Source organism: Staurois parvus, unplaced genomic scaffold (genome assembly GCF_062004578.1).
Source record: "Staurois parvus isolate SC_StPar_1 unplaced genomic scaffold, SC_StPar_1.0 ptg002880l, whole genome shotgun sequence".
NCBI classification, from domain to species: Eukaryota; Metazoa; Chordata; class Amphibia; order Anura; family Ranidae; genus Staurois; species Staurois parvus.
The window spans coordinates 168,858-184,343 of NW_028320676.1; the positions used below are offsets into that span (position 1 = coordinate 168,858).

General features: G+C 48.1%; 1 protein-coding gene across 1 annotated transcript in view; it reads left to right on the plus strand.

Moving 5' to 3' along the window:
• Positions 1-9,847: 9,847 nt before the first annotated feature.
• The window catches only part of ARR3 (arrestin 3), a 52,577-nt gene continuing 46,938 nt past the window's right edge, over positions 9,848-15,486 (plus strand). Inside the window, exon 1 of the mRNA XM_089666869.1 lies at positions 9,848-9,930. The gene's annotated coding sequence lies outside the window, so the exon portion shown is untranslated. The remainder of the gene's footprint in view (positions 9,931-15,486) is intronic.

Consider the following 15,486-nt stretch of genomic DNA (forward strand, 5'->3'; position numbering starts at 1 on the left):
GATTTCCTCCAATCAGGAAATGAGGCGGAGCGCTATCTGACTGGCTGCAGCTTCTAATGCACATTGTGAGACGCTCCCAGTGTGTGGTGACATCACAGGAAGCCGCTTCAGTCCAGGGGAGGAGCCGGACACCTGTGCAAGACTGAAGGGGAGGAGGCAATACACCTGTGCAAGACTGGAGGGGAGGAGCCGGTACACCTGTGCAAGACTGAAGGGGAGGAGTTGGTATAACTATGCAAGACTGAAGGGGAGGAGCCGGGACACCTGTGAAAGAGTGGAGGGGAGGAGCCGGCACACCTGTGCAAGAGTGAAGGGGAGGAGCCAGTACACCTGTGCAGGACTGGAGGGGAGGAGCTGGTATACCTGTGCAAGACTGAAGGGGAGGAGCCGATACACCTGTGCAAGACTGAAGGGGAGGAGCCGGTACACCTGTGCAAGACTGAAGGGGAGGAGCCGGTACACTTGTGCTAGACTGAAGGGGAGGAGTTGGTACACCTGTGCATGACTTAAGGGGAGGAGCCAGTACACCTGTGCAAGGATGAAGGGGAGGAGCTGGTAAAACTGTGCAAGACTGAAGAGGAGGAGCCAGTACACTTGTGCAAGACTAAAGGGGAGGAGTCGGTACACTTGTGCAAGACTGAAGGGGAGGAGCCAGGACACCTGTGCAAGGCAAGAAGGGCAGGAGCCGATACACCTGTGCAAGACTGAAGGGGAGGAGCCGATACACCTGTGCAAGACTGAAGGGGAGGAGCCGGTACACCTGTGCAAGACTGGAGGGGAGGAGCTGGGACACCTGTACAAGACTGAAGGGGAGGAGCCAATACAACTGTGCAAGACTGAAGGGGAGGAGCCAATACAACTATGCCAGACTGGAGGGGAGGAGCCGGTACACCTGTGAAAGAGTGAAGGGGAGGAGCCGGTACACCTGTGCAAGACTGAAGGGGAGGAGTCGGTACAACTGTGCAAGACTGAAGGGGAGGAGTCGGTACACCTGTGCAAGACTGAAGAGGAGGAGTCGGTACACCTGTGCAAGACTGAAGGGGAGGAGCCGGTACACCTGTGCAAGACTGAAGGGGAGGAGCCAGTACACCTGTGCAAGGCTGAAGGGGAGGAGTCGGTACAACTGTGCAAGACTGAAGGGGAGGAGTCGGTACACCTGTGCAAGACTGAAGAGGAGGAGTCGGTACACCTGTGCAAGACTGAAGGGGAGGAGCCGGTACACCTGTGCAAGACTGAAGGGGAGGAGCCGGTACACCTGTGCAAGGCTGAAGGGGAGGAGTCGGTACACCTGTGCAAGACTGAAGGGGAGGAGCCAGAACACCTGTGCAAGACTGAAGGGGAGGAGCCAGTACACCTGTGCAAGACTGAAGGGGAGGAGCTGGTACACCTGTTCAAGACTGAAGGGGAGGAGCCAGTACACCTGTGCAGGTCAGAAGGGAAAACCAAGGGGAGAATTTTACTAATGGTAAATCTGCCAAAAATTTCCACGCAGTTGTCATGTGACAGTGGAACTCAGACGAGGGCTCATGGTAGCAATTACTTCATTACAACTCTTTCGGTGAATACAGCAGCCCAGAGCCGATCTTTCCTGGAAATGACGAATAAAGAGGTTTTGGAGGAAACCATCAGAGCTGAATTAGGTCACACCTCAGAGACGTTCTGTAAGATACAGAACTTGATTTGTTTGCATTTCTCACAGTATAGAGCAGCCAGCCTCACCTCCAGGGTTCCTCCAGAGGCTGCTAAGGGTTCCCTGAACAATGAAGGGTCTGGGGCCAACACCAGTCAGCAAAGCTGGCAGCATGGGACCAATAGAGCCTCTCCTCTCCTTTGTAATGGGGCCACTTTTCCCAATAACAACCAATGTAAGGAGCACCTTCGCTAACCCTCAACGTAGGGAGGTCCTTCTCAAAATGATCACCATTGTAAGTGGCCCTTCTCCACTAACCACTAATGAAGGAGGGGCTTCTCCACTATCCACCAATGAAGGAGGGCCTTCTCCACTAACCACTAATGAAGGAGGGCCTTCTCCACTAACCACTAATGAAGGAGGGGCTTCTCCACTATCCACCAATGAAGGAGGGGCTTCTCCACTATCCACCAATGAAGGAGGGCCTTCTCCACTAACCACTAATGAAGGAGGGCCTTCTCCACTAACCACTAATGAAGGAGGGCCTTCTCCACTGACCACCAATGAAGGAGGGCCTTCTCCACTAACCACTAATGAAGGAGGGCCTTCTCCACTAACCACTAATGAAGGAGGGCCTTCTCCACTAACCACTAATGAAGGAGGGCCTTCTCCACTGACCACCAATGAAAGAGGACTTTTCTCCACTGACCACCAATGAAGGAGGGCCTTCTCCACTGACCACCAATGAAAGAGGACTTTTCTCCACTGACCACCAATGAAAGAGGTCCTTCTCCACTGACCTCTAATGTAAGAGAGCCTAACTCCCAATAACAACCATTGTAAGGGACACCTTCACTAACCCTCAACGTAGGGAGGTCCTTCTCAAAATGACCACCATTGTAAGTGGCCCTTCTCCACTAACCACTAATGAAGGAGGGCCTTCTCCACTAACCACTAATGAAAGAGGTCCTTCTCCACTGACCACCAATGAAGGACGACCTTCTTCACTGACTCCAATGAAAGAGGTCCTTCTCCACTGACCACCAATGATGGAGGACCTTCTTCACTGACCACCAATGAAGGAGGACCTTCTTCACTGACCACCAATGAAAGAGATCCTTTTCCACTGACCACCAATGAAGGAGGGCCTTCTTCACTGACCACCAATGAAAGAGATCCTTCTCCACTGACCACCGATGAAGGAGGACCTTCTCCACTAACCACTAATAAAGGAAACCCTTTTCCATTGACCACCATAGTAATTATATAAAGATCTATATAGAGGAATCAGGACCTCCTTCCTCCTGCCGGTGACCCCTCTAGTGATAGGATCTATATAGAGGAATCAGGACCTCCTTCCTCCTGCCTGTGACCCCTCTAGTGATATAAAGCTCTATATAGAGGAATCGGGACCTCCTTCCTCCTGCCGGTGACCCCTCTAGTGATATAAAGATCTATATAGAGGAATCAGGACCTCCTTCCTCCTGCCGGTGACCCCTCTAGTGATATAAAGATCTATATAGAGGAATCGGGACCTCCTTCCTCCTGCCGGTGACCCCTCTAGTGATAGGATCTATATAGAGGAATCAGGACCTCCTTCCTCCTGCCGGTGACCCCTCTAGTGATATAAAGATCTATATAGAGGAATCAGGACCTCCTTCCTCCTGCCGGTGACCCCTCTAGTGATATAAAGATCTATATACAGGAATCAGGACCTCCTTCCTCCTGCCGGTGACCCCTCTAGTGATATAATGATCTATATAGAGGAATCAGGACCTCCTTCCTCCTGCCGGTGACCCCTCTAGTGATAGGATCTATATAGAGGAATCAGGACCTCCTTCCTCCTGCCGGTGACCCCTCTAGTGATAGGATCTATATAGAGGAATCAGGACCTCCTCTCTCCTGCCGGTGACCCCTCTAGTGATATAAAGATCTATATACAGGAATCAGGACCTCCTTCCTCCTGCCGGTGACCCCTCTAGTGATCTATATAGAGGAATCAGGACCTCCTCCTCCTGCCGGTGATCCCTCTAGTGATATAAAGATCTATATAGAGGAATCAGGACCTCCTTCCTCCTGCCGGTGACCCTTCTAGTGATTGGATCTATATAGAGGAATCAGGACCTCCTTCCTCCTGCCGGTGACCCCTCTAGTGATATAAAGATCTATATAGAGGAATCAGGACCTCCTTCCTCCTGCCGGTGACCCCTCTAGTGATAGGATCTATATAGAGGAATCAGGACCTCCTTCCTCCTGCCGGTGACCCCCCTAGTGATATGAAGATCTGTATAGAGGAATCAGGACCTCCTTCCTCCTGCCGGTGACCTCTCTAGTGATAGGATCTATATTGAGGAATCAGGACCTCCTTCCTCCTGCCGGTGACCTCTCTAGTGATAGGATCTATATAGAGGAATCAGGACCTCCTTCCTCCTGCCGGTGACCCCTCTAGTGATATAAAGATCTATATAGAGGAATCAGGACCTCCTTCCTCCTGCCGGTGACCCCTCTAGTGATAGGATCTATATAGAGGAATCAGGACCTCCTTCCTCCTGCCGGTGACCCCTCTAGTGATATAAAGATCTATATAGAGGAATCAGGACCTCCTTCCTCCTGCCGGTGACCCCTCTAGTGATAGGATCTATATAGAGGGATCGGGACCTCCTTCCTCCTGCCGGTGACCCCTCTAGTGATATAAAGATCTATATAGAGGAATCAGGACCTCCTTCCTCCTGCCGGTGACCCCTCTAGTGATAGATCTATATAGAGGAATCAGGACCTCCTTCCTCCTGCCGGTGACCCCTCTAGTGATAGGATCTGTATAGAGGAATCAGGACCTCCTTCCTCCCACCACTGCTAAATGTTGTCAAACATGCCACTTTCTGCTCTTGGAAAGCTATTTTCTGAAGTTCATCAACAAGCAAGTATGCAAATTTAGATACCACACACACACGCAAGAAACCAAATGAGCGCCATTCTACATCCTACCCAGGCGTGAAGCTGTGCTCACACGAGAGCGACCCACAGGAAAAGGTCACGTATGTGCCGTGTGTAGACGGCCACCCGTGTATAAATGGGTTGTGTAAAGCCCGGACATGTGCTCACCTTCTGTCGTTGGGCTTATGGTTGTCACGTAGATGTTCTCTCTCCGCTGCCTAAGCTGTAGAGCGCATCGTGTTCCGCAGGAGTGAGAAGGAAGGAAGACATTAAATACATCATAACCCACAAAACCCCAGACTGCCAAACCAACGTGAGACCTGAGAGGAGCGCAATCACACAAATCGCAGAGAGCCCGCCTGAGTCACACGGAGAAAACACTCCAGAATTCTGTACAAAATGACACATTTCAGACTTTCAGCAACAAAAGAACCCACATGGAAAAAAATATAGATTTTAAATATATTTTAAAAATTTTCTTCCCAAATGTATTGACATATATCTGAAATACTACAATTGTGTTCATATATTGAATATACTTCAAAATATATATATATACATGTATACACACACACTGTATATATATATATATTGAAATATAGTTTGAAATATATTGAAAATATATATATATACACACATACTGTATGTGTATTTTTATTACAGAATGTAATTTTCTTTTTAAATATTCTTCCCAAATATATTGACATATATTTGAAATACTACAATTTTGTCCGTATTCAATATATTTCAAAATATATTTTTATATATATATATATATATATATACATATATAGATATATACACTGTATGTCGAAATGCATTTTCATTACAAAATGTATGAATAAATTTTGAAATATACTGTCATGTTTTTAAAAATACATTCAATCTACATTTTTGGAATGCATTTACAAATATATGTAAAAATTACTATTTTTTTTTATATGTTAAAAAAAAATCTGAAGAATATATTTAAAAAAAATATATTTTTAACAATATTTTTCATATATTTTGTAGTATATAAAAAACGCATTTCAACATGAAGTGTATATATATATATACACACACACACATATATATATATATACACACACAAACATATATATACACACACACACACAAACATATATATATATACACACACACATATATATATATATATATATATATATATATGGGCAGCACAGTGGCTAAGTGGTTAGCACTTCTGCCTGGCAGTACTAGGGGCGTTGGTTCGAATCCCAGCCACAGTACCACCTACCTGGAGTTTGCATGTTCTTCCTGTATCTGCGTGGGTTTCCTCCAGGTACTCCAGTTTCCTCCCACACTCTAAAGACATGCTGGTAGGCTACTTGACTCCTGTCTACATTGTCCCTAGTATGTGTATGTATGAATGTGAGTTAGGGACCTTAGATTGTACGCCCCTTGAGGGTTAGGGACCTTAGATTGTACGCCCCTTGAGGGTTAGGGACCTTAGATTGTACGCCCCTTGAGGGTTAGGGACCTTAGATTGTACGCCCCTTGAGGGTTAGGGACCTTAGATTGTACACCCCTTGAGGGTTAGGGACCTTAGATTGTACGCCCCTTGAGGGTTAGGGACCTTAGATTGTACACCCCTTGAGGGTTAGGGACCTTAGATTGTACCCCCTTGAGGGTTAGGGACCTTAGATTGTACGCCCCTTGAGGGTTAGGGACCTTAGATTGTACCCCCTTGAGGGTTAGGGACCTTAGATTGTACGCCCCTTGAGGGTTAGGGACCTTAGATTGTACGCCCCTTGAGGGTTAGGGACCTTAGATTGTACGCCCCTTGAGGGTTAGGGACCTTAGATTGTACGCCCCTTGAGGGTTAGGGACCTTAGATTGTACGCCCCTTGAGGGTTAGGGACCTTAGATTGTACGCCCCTTGAGGGTTAGGGACCTTAGATTGTACGCCCCTTGAGGGTTAGGGACCTTAGATTGTACGCCCCTTGAGGGTTAGGGACCTTAGATTGTACGCCCCTTGAGGGTTAGGGACCTTAGATTGTACCCCCTTGAGGGTTAGGGACCTTAGATTGTACGCCCCTTGAGGGTTAGGGACCTTAGATTGTACGCCCCTTGGGGGTTAGGGACCTTAGATTGTACGCCCCTTGAGGGTTAGGGACCTTAGATTGTACGCCCCTTGAGGGTTAGGGACCTTAGATTGTACGCTCCTCGGGGGCGGGGACTGATGTGAATGTACAATATATGTGTAAAGTGCTGCGTAAATTGACAGCGCTATATAAGTACCTGAAATAAATAAATATATACACTGTATGTTGAAATGTGTTTTTTTATATATTACGAAATATATGAAAAACATTTTAAAAAATATATATTTTTGTTAAATATATTCTTCAGATTTTGTTAACATACAAAAAAGTCATTTTAACATATATTTTTACGTACATTTGTAAATTCATTCCAAAAAAATATAGATTTGTATTTTTAAAGACGTACAATATATTTGAAAATGTATTTTTAAAAATATTTTTCATCTATTTTGTAAAAAACATTTCAACATGCAGTATATATATATTTTTTAATATATTGATTATGGCCAAAACTGTAGCATTTCAAATATATGTCAGTAAATTATTATTATTATACAGTATTTATAAAGCGCCAAAGGGTTCGCTCAGCGCTGTACATTACAAAGGGGGACAGAACATGTGACAGAACAATACCGATACAATGCAAAACATGAGGGGATCGAGGGCCCTGATCCTTGGAGCTTACAATCTAGGAGGGAGGGGGTAGTGGTACAGGAGGCAGTGGCTGTGGGGGATGGAGTGGTGGGAGGAGTGGAGGAGGTCGGCTGTTAGGTGAGGGTGGGGTAGGCTTCCCTGAAGAGATGGGTTTTCAGGGTGCACCTGAAGGTGAGGAGGGTAGGTGACAGTCTGATGGATTGGGGTAGGGAGTTCCAGAGGATGGGGGAAGTCCTGGAGAAGTCCTGCAGTCGGGCGTGGGAGGAGGAGACCAGGGAGCTAGAGAGTAGGAGGTCCTGTGAGGAGCGGAGAGTACGGGTTGGGTGGTATTTGGGTATCAGGTCGGTGAGGTAGTTTGGGGCGGAGTTATGAATGGCTTTGTATGTCAGTGTTAGTAGTTTGAATTTAATGCGTTGGGCAATCGGGAGCCAATGGAGGGAATGACAGAGGGGGGTGGAGCCAGTGGAGAGATATATTTGGGAAGAATATTTTTTAAAATATATTTCAAATATATTTGTCTTTCATGTGGATTAACAGGCCCTTTGGGTCTCTTACTAGAATTTGAGGGGAACCCCCCGCTAAAATTTGAAAAGAAAAATGCGTAGGGTGCCCGTCCAAAATCCATACCTGTCCCTTAGGTCTGGAATGGATTTAAATGGGGAACCCCATACAAAAAGTAAAAAAAAAAAGATAGCATGGGGTCCCCCTCAAAATCCATACCAGACCCTTATCTGAGCATGCAGCACAGCAGGCCAGGAAAGGGGGGTGATGAGTGAGCGCCTCCCTACTCCTGAACCATACATATATAGCACGGGGTCCCCCTCAAAATCCAAAATCCAAGAAATGAGTGAAAGGGGAAAAAAAAAGCATGTTAACGTAGATGTAAACCCAACACTAAAATCTCAGAGGAGCTTTAACAAATCTTTATAAAAGTCATTTTCACTCTTTTTATATTCGCAGCTTCCATTGGAATAATTCCTGGTGATCCCGCCATGAAGGTCACTTGCTGTTATAGCGTGACAACGCTCTGTCCTTGTCTGGCAATTGTGCCTCTGCGCTTTCCCCCATCACAATGAAGACTACAAGCAGGGCCAGGACAAGGGGTGGGCAGGAGGGGTGGCTGCCCTGGGCGCCACAGTTTACTGTATGGATGGGGGAACCAGTGGATGACTGCTGGGGGTAGCACAGGGGCGGACTGGCCATTCAGGCACTTGGGCACTGCCCGAGGGCTCAAGGGCAATAGGGGGCCCCATGAAATGTCCCTGGTACCTTTCATAGGCTTTATTGGGTGTGGTTTGAGTGTGGGCGAGGACACAGGGGCCCCATGATCCCCTATTGCCCGGGGGCCCCATGAGTTGTCAGTCCGCCCCTGGGGTAGCATCTCCTAAGCTTGCACATACTGAAGAGGGTGGGGGAAGGGAGTGCAGTTTTGGTTCTCCCTGTCCATTGGCATAGACACGGTCCACTGTTGTACCCATCAGACAAGCCCACCCTAAGAAATGCCATGTAGCCAATGGTAGAGTACATGTAGATAGGTAGTAGCTTTCCCGACGGTGACAACAGCAGGTCACACCCAACTCATGGGGCCCCCGGGCAACAGGGGATCATGGGGCCCCCGTGTCCTCACCCACACTCAAACCACACCCAAAAAAGCCTATGAAAAGGTACCAGGGGCATCTCATGGGGCCTCCTGACCCCGGGCAGTGCCCGAGTTCCCAAATGGTCAGTCCGCCCCTGGTCACGCCTACGTAGTTAAAGCAATGTTTCTGTGCTCCAGTGAGGACGGGGTGTCCAGTATGGACCCTCCAGCCTCAGCGCTGCCCCCTACTGACTGCCACTGGAGGTGGCCGCCTCATTGGTGGGACGCCCCTGCATTTATGATGCACAGAGAAAACGAAATGCCATCCAGGTAGGGAGGGTTTTGAAGCTCTGTCAGGTCTTCACTGCCATCCAGGTTCCTGCTGAGAAGATTCGCCCTCACTGCCTGTCCCAGGGGTGGACGGTGTAGCTGGGCCATTCCTGATGGTGACAACAGTGGACCATGTCTGTGTAATGTGGTAAAACAGTCCCCATCGCAGGCCCATGTGACAAGGGGACAGCACAAATTTAATGTTGTCACCCGAAGACAGGAAGTGCCTGAAAGGGACCTCCATGGCAGGATCACCAGGCATTATTTGAATCAACCATAGATGAGATTTTAGCGGTTGGGTTGACGTCTACTTTCAATCGAGATTGGTGGGTATATTATACGGCATTTGGGTTGGCAGTCTGGTGTCTGTCAATGTTTTTGTTCTTTTACACAACACCCCCATCTGCTAATCTCCGGCAGGCTTCCTGTGATCTACTCTGACTTCTGATAGATGAATGATGAGACATTCACCTCTAGATCCAGAGGTTAAGTCCAGTTCTTCCCATCCCCATCCCGTAATCCCCTGAAGCCTTCTAACTAAGCTTCTTCAGAAATACGTCCATAAGTCAACGTTACCACTTGCTTCTGCCTCACCGGATTGGTCGGCTAATTGGATTCCGTGTTCCCCTCCCCACCTGCCAGGCTGAGGGTCAAAACTATATAAAGAGCTCCTAATTAGTATATGAAGATCACCAAATCACTTCAAGGGCACCAGCACTGTACAGAGCGGAGTTCAGGTAACCAACGTCTACTTCTCTGTTCTCGGATGAATGTTAATATTCCTGGTGGGGTTTGTAACACAGAACAGGATCTGGCATTGATGGAAGATTGGTCAAAGCAGAGGAACCTCCAATTCAGTAGATCTTTATATCACTAGAGGGGTCCCCGGCGGGAGGAAGGAGGTCTTGATTCCTCTATATAGATCTTTATATCACTAGAGGGGTCACCGGCAGGAGGAAGGAGGTCCTGATTCCTCTATATAGATCTTTATATCACTAGAGGGGTCACCGGCAGGAGGAAGGAGGTCCTGATTCCTCTATATAGATCTTTATATCACTAGAGGGGTCACCAGCAGGAGGAAGGAGGTCCTGAATCCTCTATATAGATCCTATCACTAGAGGGGTCACTGGCAGGAGGAAGGAGGTCCTGATTCCTCTATATAGATCTTTATATCACTAGAGGGGTCACTGGCAGGAGGAAGGAGGTCCTGATTCCTCTATATAGATCTTTATATCACTAGAGGGGTCACCGGCAGGAGGAAGGAGGTCCTGATTCCTCTATATAGATCACTGGAGAGGTCACCAGCAGGAGGAAGGAGGTCCTGATCCCTCTATATAGATCTTTATATCACTAGAGGGGTCACCGGCAGGAGGAATAAGGTCCTGATTCCTCTATATAGATCCTATCACTAGAGGGGTCACCGGCGGGAGGAAGGAGGTCCTGATTCCTCTATATAGATCACTGGAGAGGTCACCAGCAGGAGGAAGGAGGTCCTGATCCCTCTATATAGATCTTTATATCACTAGAGGGGTCACCGGCAGGAGGAATAAGGTCCTGATTCCTCTATATAGATCCTATCACTAGAGGGGTCACCGGCAGGATGAAGGAGGTCCTGATTCCTCTACATAGATCTTTATATCACTAAAGGGGTCACCGGCAGGAGGAAGGAGGTCCTGATTCCTCTATATAGATCACTGGAGGGGTCACCAGCAGGAGGAAGGAGGTCCTGATTCCTCTATATAGATCTTCACTACACTAGAGGGGTCACCGGCAGGAGGAAGGAGGTCCTGATTCCTCTATATAGATCCTATCACTAGAGGGGTCACCGGCAGGAGGAAGGAGGTCCCGATTCCTCTATATAGATCCTATCACTAGAGGGGTCACCAGCAGGAGGAAGGAGGTCCTGATTCCTCTAAATAGATCTTTATATCACTAGAGGGGTCACCGGCAGGAGGAAGGAGGTCCTGATTCCTCTATATAGATCCTATCACTAGAGGGGTCACCGGCGGGAGGAAGGAGGTCCTGATTCCTCTATATAGATCACTGGAGGGGTCACCAGCAGGAGGAAGGAGGTCCTGATTCCTATATATAGATCTTCACTACACTAGAGGGGTCACCGGCAGGAGGAAGGAGGTCCTGATTCCTCTATATAGATCTATCACTAGAGGGGTCACCGGCAGGAGGAAGGAGGTCCTGATTCCTCTATATAGATCTTTATATCACTAGAGGGATCACCGGCAGGAGGAAGGAGGTCCCGATTCCTCTATATAGATCCTATCACTAGAGGGGTCACCGGCAGGAGGAAGGATTTAGAATATTATGTCCCATTCTGGAGACCTCACTCTGAAGTTACTGATAAGAACCAGAGATGGGCAACAATGGGGATGTTACATAGTTATTCTGGCTGAAAAAAGACAAAAGTCCATCCAGTTCAACCATTAATGGTGGATGAGGACAAGAGCCTCTTCTCCACAACTGCAGCCAGTGGTTGTGGGGGTCTGTGGGTGAGGGGTGACTTATCGTGATCTGGAAGCCCCCTTTAACAAGGGGGCCCCCAGACCCCAGGTTCCCCTATGTGTATGGGGTACATAGAACATCTTCTCTGGTGACATTTCTTGGTGGAACATGATAGATAACATGAGATGATAGAAGGGCCTAGAGGTGTCCTTCTGGTAAGAATGACTCAAAATTCTCGTTATCGGAAGTTCTCAGTTCCGGGTTTTCAGCATAGACAAGGGTTCAAGGGTTGGGATTGGCGCAGAGGAGCCAATGGATGATTGGGCTGTTCTAGGCTAATATCTATCGAGGCTCAACCTCAGAGAAGTCCTTTTGGCCTACATCTCCCAAGAAGGAACTCCACTGGAGTCTACTCATAGCACCCAGAGAAGTGATCGTTGGGGGGGGGGCACCTCCCTCCCCTCATTATGGCCACCATATGGAGTTGATGATCATAGAAAATACTTTTTTTCATTGTGATCAGCTCCATCTAGTGGCCATCAAGCGGTATTTTCCTGTTTCATTCTATTCTGAGGAAATAAAAAACCTTTTGACCTGGAGAGGGAGTAGCCTGATGGCCACTTACCTCTCTTTGCATATGGCTTGCTGGCAGAGCCTTGGTAAGGGCACATTCATGGGCATGTGCGGGCGCCATCTTTGGGAGATGGATTGTACGGTGCGAGAAAATACGCCAAAGGAGCATGCGTAGGAGAAGAATGGAATGATGGACCCTTCTGGACAAAACATGCAACTTAGACCTGTATTCTGTTATAGGGATCTCCACGGTATGGCCTGGCCCACTGCAAGACTGTATCCTGCCCTTTGATGTAAGGGGGGACTCTGATGGGGGCCCTGATGTAGGGGGGGACTTTGATGGAGACTCTGGAGACTCTGATGTAGGGGGGGGAACTTTGATTGAGACCCTAATGTACGGGGTCTCGGGGGTACTCTGATGGGGACTCTGATGCAAAGGGGAACTTTGATGGGGACTCTGATGGAAGGGGGCTCTTATGGGGACACTGATGTAGGGGGGACTTTGATGGGGACCCTGATGTAGGGGGGGACTCTGATTTATGGAGGACTCTGATGTAAGGGGGGACTCTGATGTAAAGGAGGACTTTGATGGGGACACTGATGTACGGGGTCTCGGGGGTACTCTGATGGGGACTCTGATGTAAGGGGGCTCTTATGGGGACCCTGATGTAGGGGGGCTCTTATGGGGACACTGATGTAGAGGGGGACTCTGATGGGGATCCTGATGTAGGAGGGGACTTTGATGGAGACCCTGATGTACGGGGTCTCGGGGGTCTCTTATGGGGACTCTGAAGTAAGGGGGGACTTTGATGGGGATTCTGATGTAAGGGGGCTCTTATGGGGACACTGATGTAGAGGGGGACTCTGAATGGGACCCTGATGTAGGGGGGGACTCTGATTTATGGAGGACTCTGATGTAAGAGTGGACTTTGATGGGGACTCTGATGTAAGGAGGGACTATGATGGGGACACTGATGTAAGGGAGGACTCTGATTTAAGGAGGACTCTGATGTAAGGGGGACTTTGATGGGGACCCTGATGTAGGGGGGGACTCTGGTGGGCAAAGGTTTATTTGGTCCGGCCCGGCATCCTTGCTGGAAGGTGTTGGAGCTTACACAGGGTCGGTGACATCACCCCGTCTGTCATGTGACAGTGTTCTGGCCTGGTGATTGGCTGTTGGGCCCCAGTGCTGCACCATGAAGGGAGATGGGCAGATACACAGGAGGCTCAGAGCAGTTGCAGGGGGATGTCCCCAGTCCAGGCTCCGCCCACAGCCGCGGGATGTCTTTGCTCATCTTTTTTCTCCAAAGCTATTGTTGCTGTAAGAGATCTATTGTTTCTGGGAAGGATCTATTGTTACCGGCGTTCTATACTTGCTGGGAAGAGCTAATATTTCTGCAGGGTTCTGCTGTTGCTGGGCGATATATTGTTGCTGGGAGGGATCTATTGTTAATCAGGGTTCTATTGTTGCTGGGGGTCTTCTGTTGCTGGGGGATCTATAGTTGCTGGGAAGGATCTATTGTTGCTGGGGGGGGACTTTGTTGTTGCTGTAAGAGATCCATTGTTGCTGAGTGATCTATAGTTGCTGGGAATGTCTATTTTTTCTGCAGGGTTCTGCTGTTGCTGGGCAGTATATTGTTGCTGGGGGGTCTATAGCTGCTGGGAGGCATCTATTGTTGCTGGAGGGTGTTTTGCCATGGGGGGGTCTATTGTTAATCAGGGTTTTATTGTTGCAGGAGATCTACTGTTGCTGGGGGCTCTATAACTGCTGGGAAGGATCTATTGTTGTCGGGGGATCTTGTTGTTGCTGTAAGAGATCTATTGTTGCTGGGGGGACTTATTGTAGCTGTAAGAGATCTATTGTTGCTAGGTGATAGTTGCTGGGAAGGTCAATTATTTCTGCAGGGTTCTGCTGTTGCTGGGTGGTATAGTGTTGCTGGGAGGGATCTATTGTTAGTGGAGGGTATTTTGTCATGAGGGGTCTATTGTTATTCAGGGTTCTACTGTTACTTGGGGGTATATTGTTGCTGGGGGATATATAGCTGCTGGGAGGGATCTATTGTTGCGGGGGGGAACCTATTGTTGCTGTAAGAGATCTATTTTTGATGAGGGTTCTATAGATGCTGGAAAGGTCTATTATTTCTGTGGGGTTCTGCTATTGCTGGGGTTTATATTGTTGCTGGGTGATCTATAGTTGCTGGTTGGATCTATTGTTGCTGAGGATTATATTGTTGCTCAGTGGGATCTATTATTGCTGGGGGTTTCTATTGTTGTTGGGTGGAATCTATTGTTGCTGGGGTTTCTATTGTTGCTGGGTGAGGATCTATTGTTGCTGGGTGGAATCTATTGTTGCTGGTGGGATCTATTGTTGCTGGGTTTTTATTGTTGCTGGGTGGGATCTATTGTTGCTGGGCGGGGATATATTGTTGCTGAGTTTTTATTGTTGCTGGGTGGGATCTATTGTTGAGGAGTTTATATTGTTGCTGGGTGGGATCTATTGTTGCTGGGTGGGATCTATTGTTGCTGAGTTTTATTGTTACTGGGTGGGGATCTATTGTTGCTGGGTGGGATCTATTGTTGCTGGGTGGGATCTATTGTTGCTGGGTTTTTATTGTTGGTGAGTGGGATCTATTGTTGCTGGGTGGGATCTATTGTTGCTGGGTGGGATCTATTGTTGCTGGGTTTTTATTGTTGATGGGTGGGATCTATTGTTGCAGGTTGCAGGGGACCTATTTTTACTGCCTTTCATTAGAAAATTCCTAAAATGATCCTTGGTTCTGTATTCTCTAAAAGGGGCGGTACTTGGAGGGACATAGGGGGTGGAGACCATGGGTTGGAGGGGAGGAGTACCTGGAGTACCCGTACTGTACTCTGAAGAATGGGGGGGGGATGCTGCCAGAATAAACTAGCTTAGTGGGGGAGATCCCTGAATCCACATCACCTGTGCAGATATGTGGGGACAACAAAAACCTCTGCATTAGTACCCGGCTGTAGGGTTAGGGAAAGGGATAGGGTTAGGGTTAGGGTTAGGGTTAGGGGTTAGGGTTAGGGTTAGTGTTAGGGTTAGGTAGGGGTTAGGGTTAGGGATAGGGGTTAGGGTTGGGGTTAGTGTTAGGGTTAGGGTTAGGGTCAGGTTTATGGTTAGGGATAGGGTTAGGTTAGGGTTAGGGGTTAGGGTTAGGTTAGGGTTAGGGATAGGGTTAGGGTTAGGGTTAGGTTAGGGTTAGGGTTAGGGTTAGGTTAGGGTTAGGGTTAGGGTTAGG